Source organism: Phacochoerus africanus, chromosome 6 (assembly GCF_016906955.1).
Source record: "Phacochoerus africanus isolate WHEZ1 chromosome 6, ROS_Pafr_v1, whole genome shotgun sequence".
NCBI classification, from domain to species: domain Eukaryota; kingdom Metazoa; phylum Chordata; class Mammalia; order Artiodactyla; family Suidae; genus Phacochoerus; species Phacochoerus africanus.
The window spans coordinates 110766801-110778126 of NC_062549.1; positions in this window are offsets into that span (position 1 = coordinate 110766801).

Sequence of the window (11326 nt, forward strand, 5' to 3'; positions counted from 1 at the left end):
TGCTTCCTTGGTTTACTCTATTTTCTTTCCCATACTCATGATATAGCTTCAACCAAGGAAATGAGGAAGCAAGCAACCTTGTGAATGGCAGAGCCACAGGATGGAAGGAGCCTGCGTTCCTGAATGACTTCATGGAGTGCAGCAGCCTCAATAGTCTAGATTATTCCCCATGGAACATGAAAGAAGAATAAACTTCCATTTTCTGTACGCTGCTGTCTTGGGCTCGCTATCAGCTTTATTTTTCTCTGCTGATACACTAATAATGGCATAGAACTTGTAACTAACAGCAAGTAATCACAGATGAATGCAGGAGACACCAATGCAGCAGCCATGTTCTCAGAATAAGTCTTATTTTCTCATTCTAGAGGGAAAGATACACCCTGGATGGTGTAGAAGCACTGCCATGAGGTGCCAAAGCATCCCAAGCCTTGAGGAGTGTGCCAGATCCCAGTCACAAGAAAATCGTCTTTTTTGGTTGCCTCAGTTTGAAGTATTTGCGTTCTACTACCTCTACTTCTACTCCAGACTTTAAAATGTATGTCTGTACCTTTTATAATTTGCAACTGACTTTGGTCATCACATATCCCCTCTCTTTTAAAGTATTGAGTTATTTTCTTTTGTCTTTGATGGTCACCTTTTACATTTCAAATCTCTGATTTAAGCTCTAACTATGTCCTTTTAACCTCAACTTCTAAATCAGGAGGTCAGAATCTCAGGCCACCTGCTTTTGTAAAGGAGTCAGGGAGGTATGGACACCTGTTTCTGAGATTCTGTTGCAATACAGCACCATCCATTTGTGTGTTGTCTATGGCTGCTTTCACACTCCAATGGAAAAGGTGAGCAACTGTGATGAGATGGCCCACAAAGACAAAAATGCTGACTTACCTTACCTGTTTCATTAGCTTATAGCTTTACTGGAATTTTTTTCCATGCCAGACTTATTTTTCATACTGTTCAGTGTTTGAATCTAGGCATTTTCCCCCTTACAGCTTTTTTTTAATTGAAGTATAGTTGATTTAGAGTTTTGTGTTAATTTCAGGGGGTACAGCAAAGTGACTGCATTCCATACACATACACAAACACATGTATATATTATTTTTTCTATTCTTTTCCATTATAGGTTATTATAGTGAATACAGTTCCCTGTGGTGTACAGGTCCTTCTCGTTTACCCAGTTTTTTTAAGTTTTTTATTATGATTGATTTACAGTGTTCTGTCAATTTCTTCAGTATCACAAAGTGACCCTGTTATACATATATATATATGTGTATATATATATATATATATGTATATATATATATATTCTTTCTCTTATATTCTATCATGTTCTATCACAAGTTCATTGTGCTATACAGTAGGACCTCATTGCTTAGCCATTCTAAATGTAATGGTTTGCATCTACTAACCCCAGACTCCCAATCTGCCCCACTCCCTCCTCCTCCCCCTTGACAACCACAAGTCTGATCTCTCTGTCTCTGAATCTGTTTCTGTTTTGTAGATAAGTTCATCTGTGCCATATTTTAGATTCCACGTACAAGCGATATCATATGGTATTTGTCTTATTTGACCTGTTTCACTTAGTATGAGAATCCCTAGTTGCCTCCATGTTGCTGCAAATGGCATCATTTTCTTCTTCTTTATGGCTGAGTAGTATTCCATTGTGTATGTGTACAACATCTATTAATCCATTCTTCTGTCAATGGACATTTAGGTTGTTTCCATGTCCTACCTATTGTGAATAGTGCTGCAATATATCTTTTTGAATGAAAGTTTTGTCCAGATACATGCCCAGTAGTGGGATCACTAGATCATATGGTACTTCTATATTTAGTTTTCTGATGTACCTCCATACTGTTTTGCATAGTGGCTGCACCAATTTACATTCCCACCAAGAATATAGAAGGGTTCCCTTTTCTCCACACCCTCTCCAACATTTGTTATTTGTAGACTTACTCATGGTGGCTGTTGTGGTTGCTGTGAGCTGGTACCTCAATGTAGTTTTGATTTGCATTTCTCTAATAATTAGTGATGTTGAGCATTTTTTCATGTACCATCTGTATGTCTTCTTTGGAGAAACGTCTACTCAGTTCTTCTGCCCATTTTTCAATTGTGTAGTTGGATTTTTTGCTGTTGAGTTGTATGAGTTGTTTGTATATTTTGGAGGTTAGCCCCTGTCAGTTCATCATTTGCAACTATTTTCTCCCATTCCATGGGTTGTCTTTTCTTCCTTTTTTATGGTTTCCTTTGCTGTGCTGAAGCTTGTCAGTTTGATTAGGTTCCATTTATTTATTTTTGTTTTCATTTCTATTGCCTTGGGTGACTGACCTAGGAAAATATTTGTGTGGTTGATATCAGAGAATGTTTTGGCTATATTCTCTTCTAGGAGTTTGATGGTGTCTTGCCTTATGTTTAAGTCTTTAAGCCATTTTGAGTTTATTTTTTGTGCATGGTGTGAGGGTGTGCTCTCATTTCATTGATCTACATGCAGTTGTCCAGTTTTCCCAGCACCACTTGCTGAAGAGACCATCTTCTTCCCATTTTATATTCTTGCCTATTTTGTTGAAGATTAATTGACCAAAGGCATTTGGGTTTATTTCTGGGTTCTCTATTCTGTTCCCTTGGCCCATATGTCTGTTTTTGTACCAGTACCACATTGTCTTGATTACTGTAGCTTTGCAATACTGTTCAAAGCCTGAGAGAGTTAGGCCTCCTGCTTGGTTTTTGTTCCTCAGGATTGTTTTGGCAGTTCTGGCTCTTTTATGGTTCCATATAAATTTTTGGATCGTTTGTTCTAGTTTTGTGAAAAATGTCATGGGTAATTTGACAGGGATTGAATTGAATTTGTAGATTGCTTTGGGTAGTATGGCCATTTTAATGATATTAATTCTTTCAGTCCAGGAGCATGGGATATCTTACCATTTTTTCGAATCCTCTTTCCTTGATTATAGTTCTTAGCATAGAAGTCTTTCACCTCCTTGGTCAAGTTTATTCCTAGGTATTTAATTTTTGGGGGTGCAATTTTAAAAGGTATTTTTTATTTTCTAATGTTTCATTGTTAATATACAGAAATGCAACTGATTTCTGAATGTAATCTTGCTAATTTGCTGGATTCATTGATCAGTTAGAGAAGTTTTTGTGTGGAGTTCTTTGTTTTCTATATATAGTATCATGTCATCTGCATACAGTGACAATTTTACCTCTTCTCTTCCAATTTGGATACCTTTTATTTCTTTTGTTTGTCTGATTGCTGTGGCTAGGGCTTCCAATACTATGTTGAATCAAAGTGGTGAGAGTGGGCATCCTTGTCTTGTTCCAGATTTTAGTGGGAAGGCTTTTGATTTTCTCCATTGAATATTATATTGGCTGTGGTTTGTTGTAAATGGCTTTTATTATGTTATGTTCCCACTGTACCCACTTTGGTGAGAGTTTTTATCATGAATGGATGTTAGATTTTCTTAAATGCTTTTTATGCATCTATTGAGATGACCATGTGGTTTTTGACTTTTGTTAATGTGGTGTGTGACATTGGTTGATTTGTGTATGTGAAACATCCTGGTGAGCTTGGGAAGAATCCCACTTGTTCATGGTGTATGATCTTTTCGATGTGTTTTATTGGATTCAGTTGGCTAAAATGTTGATGATAAATTTTGCATCTATAGTCATCAAAGATATTGGCCTATAATTTTCTTTTTTGGTAGTATCTTTGTCTGGTTTTGGTATCAGAGTAAGGGTGGCTTCATAGAGTGTCTTTGGGAGTCTTCCTTCTTCTTCAATATTTTTGAAAAGTTTAAGAAGGATGGGTATAAGTTCTTCACATGTTTGGGTAGAAATCACCTACCAATGAAGCCATCTGGTCCTGGACTTTTATTTGTAGGGAGTATTTTTATTACATATTCAATTTCATTTCTAGTGATTGGTCTGCTCAAGTGATCTATTTCTTCTTGATTCTGTTTTGGTAGGCCATACATCTCTAGAAAATTGTCCTTTTCTTCTAGGTTGTCAGATTCGTTGGCATATAATTATTCATAGTATTCTTTTATGTTTTTTTTTTAAATTTCTGCAGTATCCATTGAGATTTCTCCTTTTTCATTTCTTATTTTGTTTATTTGGGTTCTCTCTCTTTTCTTCTTGGTGAGTCTGGCCAGAGGTTTGTCAGTTTTGTTTACCATTTCAGAGAACCAGTTTTTTGTTTTATTGTTTTTTTCTTTTTCTAAAATCTGTTTTATTGATTTCCATGATTTCCTTCCTCCTGCTGACTATAGTATTTTTTGTTTTGTTTTTCTAATTCTTTTAGTTGGTAGATTAGGTTGTTAATTGGAGATTTTTCTTGTTTTCTAAGGAAGGCCTGTGTTGCTATGAACTTCCCTCTAAGCACTGCTTTTGCAGCATCCCATAGATTTTTTAAATTACTCAGTGAATTTTATTACATTTATATTTGTACAATGATCATCACAGCCCAGTTTTAGAGTATTTCCATCCCAAACCCCCACCCCCCAACCTGTCTCCTTTGGAAACCATGTTTTTCAAAGTCTGAGTCAGTATTTGTTCTGCAAAGTTCATTGTGTCCTTTTTTTGGATTCCGCATGTAAGTGATTAGCATATGATGTTGGTGTCTCACTGTCTGACTAACTTCACTTAGCATGACAATTTCTAGGTCCATCCATATTGCTGCAAATTCTTTCCTTTTAATGGCTGAGTAATATTCTGTTGTGTATATGTATATCTTCTTTATCCACTCCTCTGTTGATGAACATTTAGGTTGTTTCCATGTCTTGGCTATTGAAAATAGTGCTGCAATGAACATTGGAGTACATGTGTCTTTTCTAGTCATGGTTTTCTCTGGATAAATTCCCAGGAGTGGGATTGCTGGATTGAATGGTAATTCTATTTTTAGTTTTCTCAGGCATCTCCATACTGTTTTCCACAGTGGTTGCACCAATTAAGTTCCATTTTCTCCACACTCTCTTTAGCATTTATTGTTTGTAGATTTTTGGATGATGGCCATTCTGGACAGTGTAAGGTGGTACCTCATAGTGGTTTTGATTTGCATTTCTCTGATAATTAGTGATGTTGAACATCTCTTCATGTGTTTTTTGGCCATCTATATGTCGTCTTTGGAGAATTGTCTGTTTAGATCTTCTGCCCATTTTTTGATGGGGTTGTTTGTATTTTTTTGGTATTGAGCTGCAGAAGGTGTTTATAAATTTTGGAGATTAATCCCTTATCAGTCATTTCATTTGCAAGTATTTTATCCCATTCTGTGGGTTGTCTTTTTGTTTTCTTTAGGGTTTCCTTTGCTGTGCAGAGACTTAATTTATATCAAGTCCCATTTGTTTATTTTTGTTTTTATCATCATTACTCTAGGAGGTGGATCTAAGAAGATAATGCTATGGATTATGTTGGAGAGTGTTTGGCCTATGTTTTCCTCTAAGAGTTTAATAGTGTCTGGTCTTATATTTAGGTCTTTAATCCATTTTGAGTTTATTTTTGTGTATGGTGTTAGGAAGTGTTCTAATTTCATTCTTTTCCATGTGGCTGTCCAGTTTTCCCAGCACCACTTATTGAAGGGGTTGTCCTTTCTCTATTGTATATTCTTGCCTCCTTTGTCATAGATTAGTTGACTGTAGATGCATGGGTTTAATTCATACAGTTTTGATGACTGTTGCTTTGTAGTATAGTCTGACGTGAGGGAGCCTGATTTCTCCAGCTCCATTTTTCTTTCTCAGGATGTCTTTGGCTATTCTGGGTCTTTCGTGCTTCCAAACAAATTTTAAGATATTTTGTTCTTGGATTTCCAGTCGTGGCTCAGCAGTTGGCAAACCTGACTAGCATCCATGAAGATATGGGTTTGATCCTTGGTCTCACTCAGTGGGTTAAGGAGCTGGCATTGCCATGAGCTGTGGTGTAGGTCACAGACACAGCTCAGATCCCACATTGCTGTGGATGTGGCTTGGGCCAGTGGCTACAATTCTGATTGGACCTCTAGCCTGGGAACCTCCATATGCTGAGGGTGTGGCCCTAAAAGACAAAAAGACCAAAAAAAAAGATACTTTGAGTTCTGTAAAAAATGTCCTTGCTATTTTGATAGGGATTGTATTGAATCTGTAGATTGCCTTGGGTAGTATAGTCATTTTGGTAATATTGACTCTTCCACTCTAAGAGCATGGTATGTGTTTCCATCTATTTGTGTCATCTTTGATTTCTTTCATCAGTGTCTTATAGTTTTCAGAGTACAGGTCTTTTGTTTCTTTAGGTAGGTTTATTCCTAAGTATTTTATTCTTTTTGATGCAATGGTGAGTGGATTTGTTTCCTAATTTCTCTTTCTGATCTTTCATTGTTAGTACATAGAAAGGCAATTGATTTCCATGTATTAATTTTTTATTCTGCAACTTTTCCAAATTCATGGATGAGCTCTAACAGTTTTCTGGTAGTGTCTTTAGAGTTTTCTAGGTGTAGTATCATGTCATCTGCAAACAGTGATGGTTTTACTTCTTCCTTTCCGATTTGGATTCCTTTTATTTCTTTTTCTTCTCTGATTGCCATGGCTAGGACTTCCAAAACTATTTTGAGTCCTCTTTTTTTTTCTTGATAAGTCTGGCTAAGGTTGTATCAACTTTGCTGATCTTTTCAAAGAACCAGCTTTTCATTTAATTGATATTTTCTATGGTTTTCTTCATTTATGTTTCATTTATTTCTGCTTTGATCTTTATGATTTCTCTCCTCTGCTGACTTTAGGTCTTGTCTATTCCTCTCTCTCTAGCTGCTTTAGATGTAAAGTTAGGTTGTTTATTTGAGCTTTTTCTTGTCTCCTGAGGTAGGTTTGTATTGCTATAAACTTTCCTCTTAGAATGGCTTTTGCTACATCCCATAGGTTTGGGAGTGTTTTGTCTTTGTTGTCATTTGCTTCTAGGTATTTTTAAATTTCCTTTTTCATTTCTTCAGTGATCCATTGGTTGTTTAGTAGCGTGTTGTTTAGTCTCCACCTTGTTTGGGTTTTTTTGCAGTTTTTTTTTCTTGTTGATGGTTTCCAGTTGTATAGCATTGTGGTCAGAAAAGATGCTTGATATGATTTCAATTTTCTTAAAGTTACCAGGGCTTGATTTGTGGCCCAGAATGTGATCAATCCTAGAGAATGTTCTGTGTGCACTTGAGAAGAATGTGTATTCTGCTGCTTTGGGAATATTCTACACATACCTATTAAGGTCATTTAATCAGATGCATCACTTAAAGCCTGTGTTTCCTTGTTGATTTTCTGTCTGGATGATCTGTCAATTTATGTAAGTGGTGTGTTAAAGTCCCGTGCTATTATTGTGTTATTGTCAGTTTCTCCTTTTAAGGTTGTTAGCAGTTGCCCTATATGTTGAGGTGATCTTATTTTGGGTGCATATATATTTATAATTGTTATATCTTCTTCTTGGATTGATCCTTTGATCATTATGTAATGTCCTTCTTTGTCTCTTATAATATTCTTTATGTTAAGGTCTATTTTGTCTGAGTATTGCTACTCCAGCTTTCTTTTGATTCCTGTTTGCATGGACTATTTTCTTCTATCCTCTCACTTTCAATTTGTATGTGTCCCTATAAGTGAAGTGGGTCTCTTGAAGACAGCCTGTATATGGGTCTTGGTTTTGAATCCATTCAGCCAGTCTATGTCTTTTGGTTGGGGCATTTAGTCCATTTACATTTAAGGTAGTTATTGATATGTATGTTCTTATTGCCATTTTCTTAATTGTTTTGGATTTGTTTTTGTTGCTCTTTTTTCTTCCCTTCTTCTCTTGTTCTCTCCTCTTGTGGTTTGATGACTATCTTTAGTGTTCTATTTGAGTTGATTTTTCTTATTTGTGTATCTATTGTAGATTTTTGGCTTGCAGTTACCCTGAAGTTTTGATATAGGAGTCTATATATATATATATATATGAGATTGTTTTAGGTTGTTGGTCTCTTAATTGCAAGTGCACCTCCAGTATCCTGCATTTGTACTCTCCTCTTCTCATGATTTCTCCTTTTGGTAGCACATTTGTGCATGGATGATTTCTTATCTTTACTGTATATATACCTTGCTGGTGATCCTTGTCATTTATGGTATTTTTGTTTCTAGTTGTGGCCTTTTCTTTTCTGCCTAGAGAAGTTCCTTTAGTATTTGTTGTAAAGCTGGTTTAGTGTTGCTGAATTCTCTTAGCCTTTGCTTGTCTGTAAAGCTTTTGATTTCTCCTTCAAATCTGAATGAAAGCCTTGCTGGGTAAAGTAATTTTGTTTGGAGTTTTTATTCTCCTTTTCTCATTTTAAGTATATTGTGCCACTCCTTTCTGGCCTGCAGAGTTTCTGCTGAAAAATCTGTCGATAACCTTATCGGGGTTCCCTTGTATGTTATTTGTTTCTTTTCCCTAGCTGCTTTCAATATTTTCTCTTTGTCTTTAATTTTGGTCAGTTTGATTAATATGTATCTCAGGATGTTCCTCCTTGGATTTATTTTATGTGGTACTCATTGTGCTTCCTGGATTTGAGTGAGTGTTTCCTTTCCCATGTTAGGCAAGTTTTCAGATATTATCTCTTTGGATATTTTTTCTGTCCCTTTCTCTCTCTCTTCTCCTTCTGGAACCCCTATAATATGGATGTTGGTGGGTTTAATGTTGTCCCAGAGTTCTCTTAGACTGTCTTCTTTTCTTTTCAATCTTCTTTCTCTTTTCTGTTCTGCATCAGTGATTTCCACTAGTCTGTCCTCCACCTCACTTAATTCGTTCTTCTTCCTCCTGTATTCTGCTGTTGGTTGCTTCTAATGAATAATTTATTTCATTTAATTGTATTTTGCATCTCTGCTTGCTTAAATTTTAAATCTTATATTTCTTTGCTCAGTGTTTGCTGTAAATTATCACTCTTTGCTTCCAGTTTATTTCCAATGTCTTGCATCATCTTCACTATCATCAGTCTAAAGTCTTTTTCCTGGAGGCTGAGAATCTCCTCATGGCTTAGCTGTTTTTCTGGGGTTTTTCCTTGCTCCCTCATCTGAGTTATAGTTCTCTGTCTTTTCATTTTCATAGGTTTTTGGTGTGGGGACCGTTTTACAGATAATAGAGTTGTAGCCTCTCTTACTTCTGGCATCTGCCCCCCCTTGTACCTGAAGTTGGTACAGGGGCATGCTGTAGGCTTCCTGATGAGAGGGACTGGTACCTGCCCACTGGTAGATGGTGCTGATTCTAATCCCTCTGATGGGTGGGTTTTTGTCTCTGGGCGAGATTAGAGGTGGCTGTGTGCCTGGGGGGTCTTTAGGCAGCCTATTTACTGATGGGTGGGGCTGTGATGCCACCTGGATTATTGTTTGACCAGGGGCTTCTCAGCACTGATGGGTGGGGCCAGATTTTCCCAAAATGACCACCTCTAGAGGAACACACACTCATGAATATTCCCAAGACCTTTGCCTCCAATGTCCTTCCCACACAATGAGCCACAGTCGCCCCCTGTTTTCCAAGGAGATCCTCCAAGAACTGCAGTCAGATCCAACCCAGATTCCTATGGAGTCCCTGCTTTTCCCTGGAACCCAGTGCACATGAAAGCCTGTGTGCCCCTTTCAAGAATGGGGTCTCTGTTTCCCCCCGTCCCATGAAGCTCCTGTGCACAAGCTCCACTAGCCTTCAATGCCAGATGCTCTGGAGGCTCTTTCTCCCAATGCCAGGGGACCTGATGTGGGGCTCAGAACTCTCACTTCTGTAGGTGAGTCTCTCTGATACAGCAACTTTCCAGTCTGTGGGCTGCCCACCCAGCGGGTATGGGGTTGCTTATATTGCATAATCACCCCTCCTACAGTCTTGATATGGCCTCCTTTTTGTCTTCTGGAGTGGGATATATTTTTTGAAAGTTTCCAGTCCATTTGGTTGAAGATTATTCAGCATTTTGTTGTAATGTTATTGTTTTTATGAGAGAAGGTGAGCTACAGTCCTTCTACTCCACCATATTAATCCCATCTCCCCCATAGATTTAGAATGGATGTGTTTTCATTGTCATTTGTCTCAAGGTTTTGTTTTTTAATTTTTTGGTATTTTTTTAAGGGCCACACCTGAGGCACATGAAAGTTCCCAAGTTCCCAGGCTAGGGGTTGAATCAGAGCTGCAGCTTCAGGCCTACCCCACAGCCACAACAATGCCAGATTGTAGCTGAATCTGTGACCTACACTACGGCTCACAGCAACACTGGATCCCCAACCCACTGAGCAAGGCCAGGAATCAAAACCACATCCTCATGGATTCTAGTCAGATTTGTTTCCACTGTGTCACAACGGAAACTCCTGTCTCGAGGTATTTTTTGATTACCTTTTTGACTTCCTCCTTGACCCATTCATTTTTAGTAGCATGTGTTTTCTCATTTCTTTTTCCTATGGTTGATTTCTAGTGTCATGCCATTGTGGTCAGAGAAGATGCTTGAAATAATTTCTGTGCTCTTAAATTTGTTGAGATTAGTTTTGTGCTCCAGTATGTGGTCAGTCCTAGAGAATGTTCCACGTACACTTGAAAAGAATGTATATTCTGTGTTTTGGGGATGTAATGTCCTGAAAATATCAATGAAGTCTAACTGTCCTATTGTGTCATTTAGGACCTCTGTTGCCTTGACTTTCTGTCTAGAGGATCTGTCCATTGATGTGCATGGAGTGTTAAAGTCTACTATTATTATATTCCCATCGCTTTCTCTTTTTTTGTCTGTTTGTATTTGTTGTATGTATATCAGTGCTTCTATATTAGGAGCATATATATTGATGATTATAATATCCTCTTCTTGAATTGATCCTTTTACTTTTAAATGGTGTCCTTTGTTGTCTTTCTTTATGGTCTTTTTTTAAAGTCCATTTTGTCTGATATGAGTATTGCAACTCCCACTTTCCTGTCGTTTCCATTCACATGAAATTTTTTTTTTCATTCCCTCACTTTGAATTTATATGTGTCCTTTGCGCTAAGGTGAGTCTCTTGTAGGCAGCATATTGTAGGCTCTTGTTTGTTTGTTTTTTTAATCTAGTCTGCCACTTTATTTTTTTATTAAAACATTCAGTCCATTGACATTTAAGGTAATTTTTTTTTTGTCTTTTGTCTTTTTGCTATTTCTTGGGCCGCTCCCATGGCATATGGAGGTTCCCAGGCTAGAGGTCGAATTGGAGCTGTAGCCACTGGCCTACGCCAGAGCCACAGCAACTTGGGATCTGAGCTGTGTCTGCAACCTACACCACAGCTCACGGCAACACTGGATCATTAACCCACTAAGCAAGGGCAGGGATCGAACCCGCAACCTCATGGTTCCTAGTCGGATTCGTTAACCACTGCGCCACAACGGGAACTCCCTAAT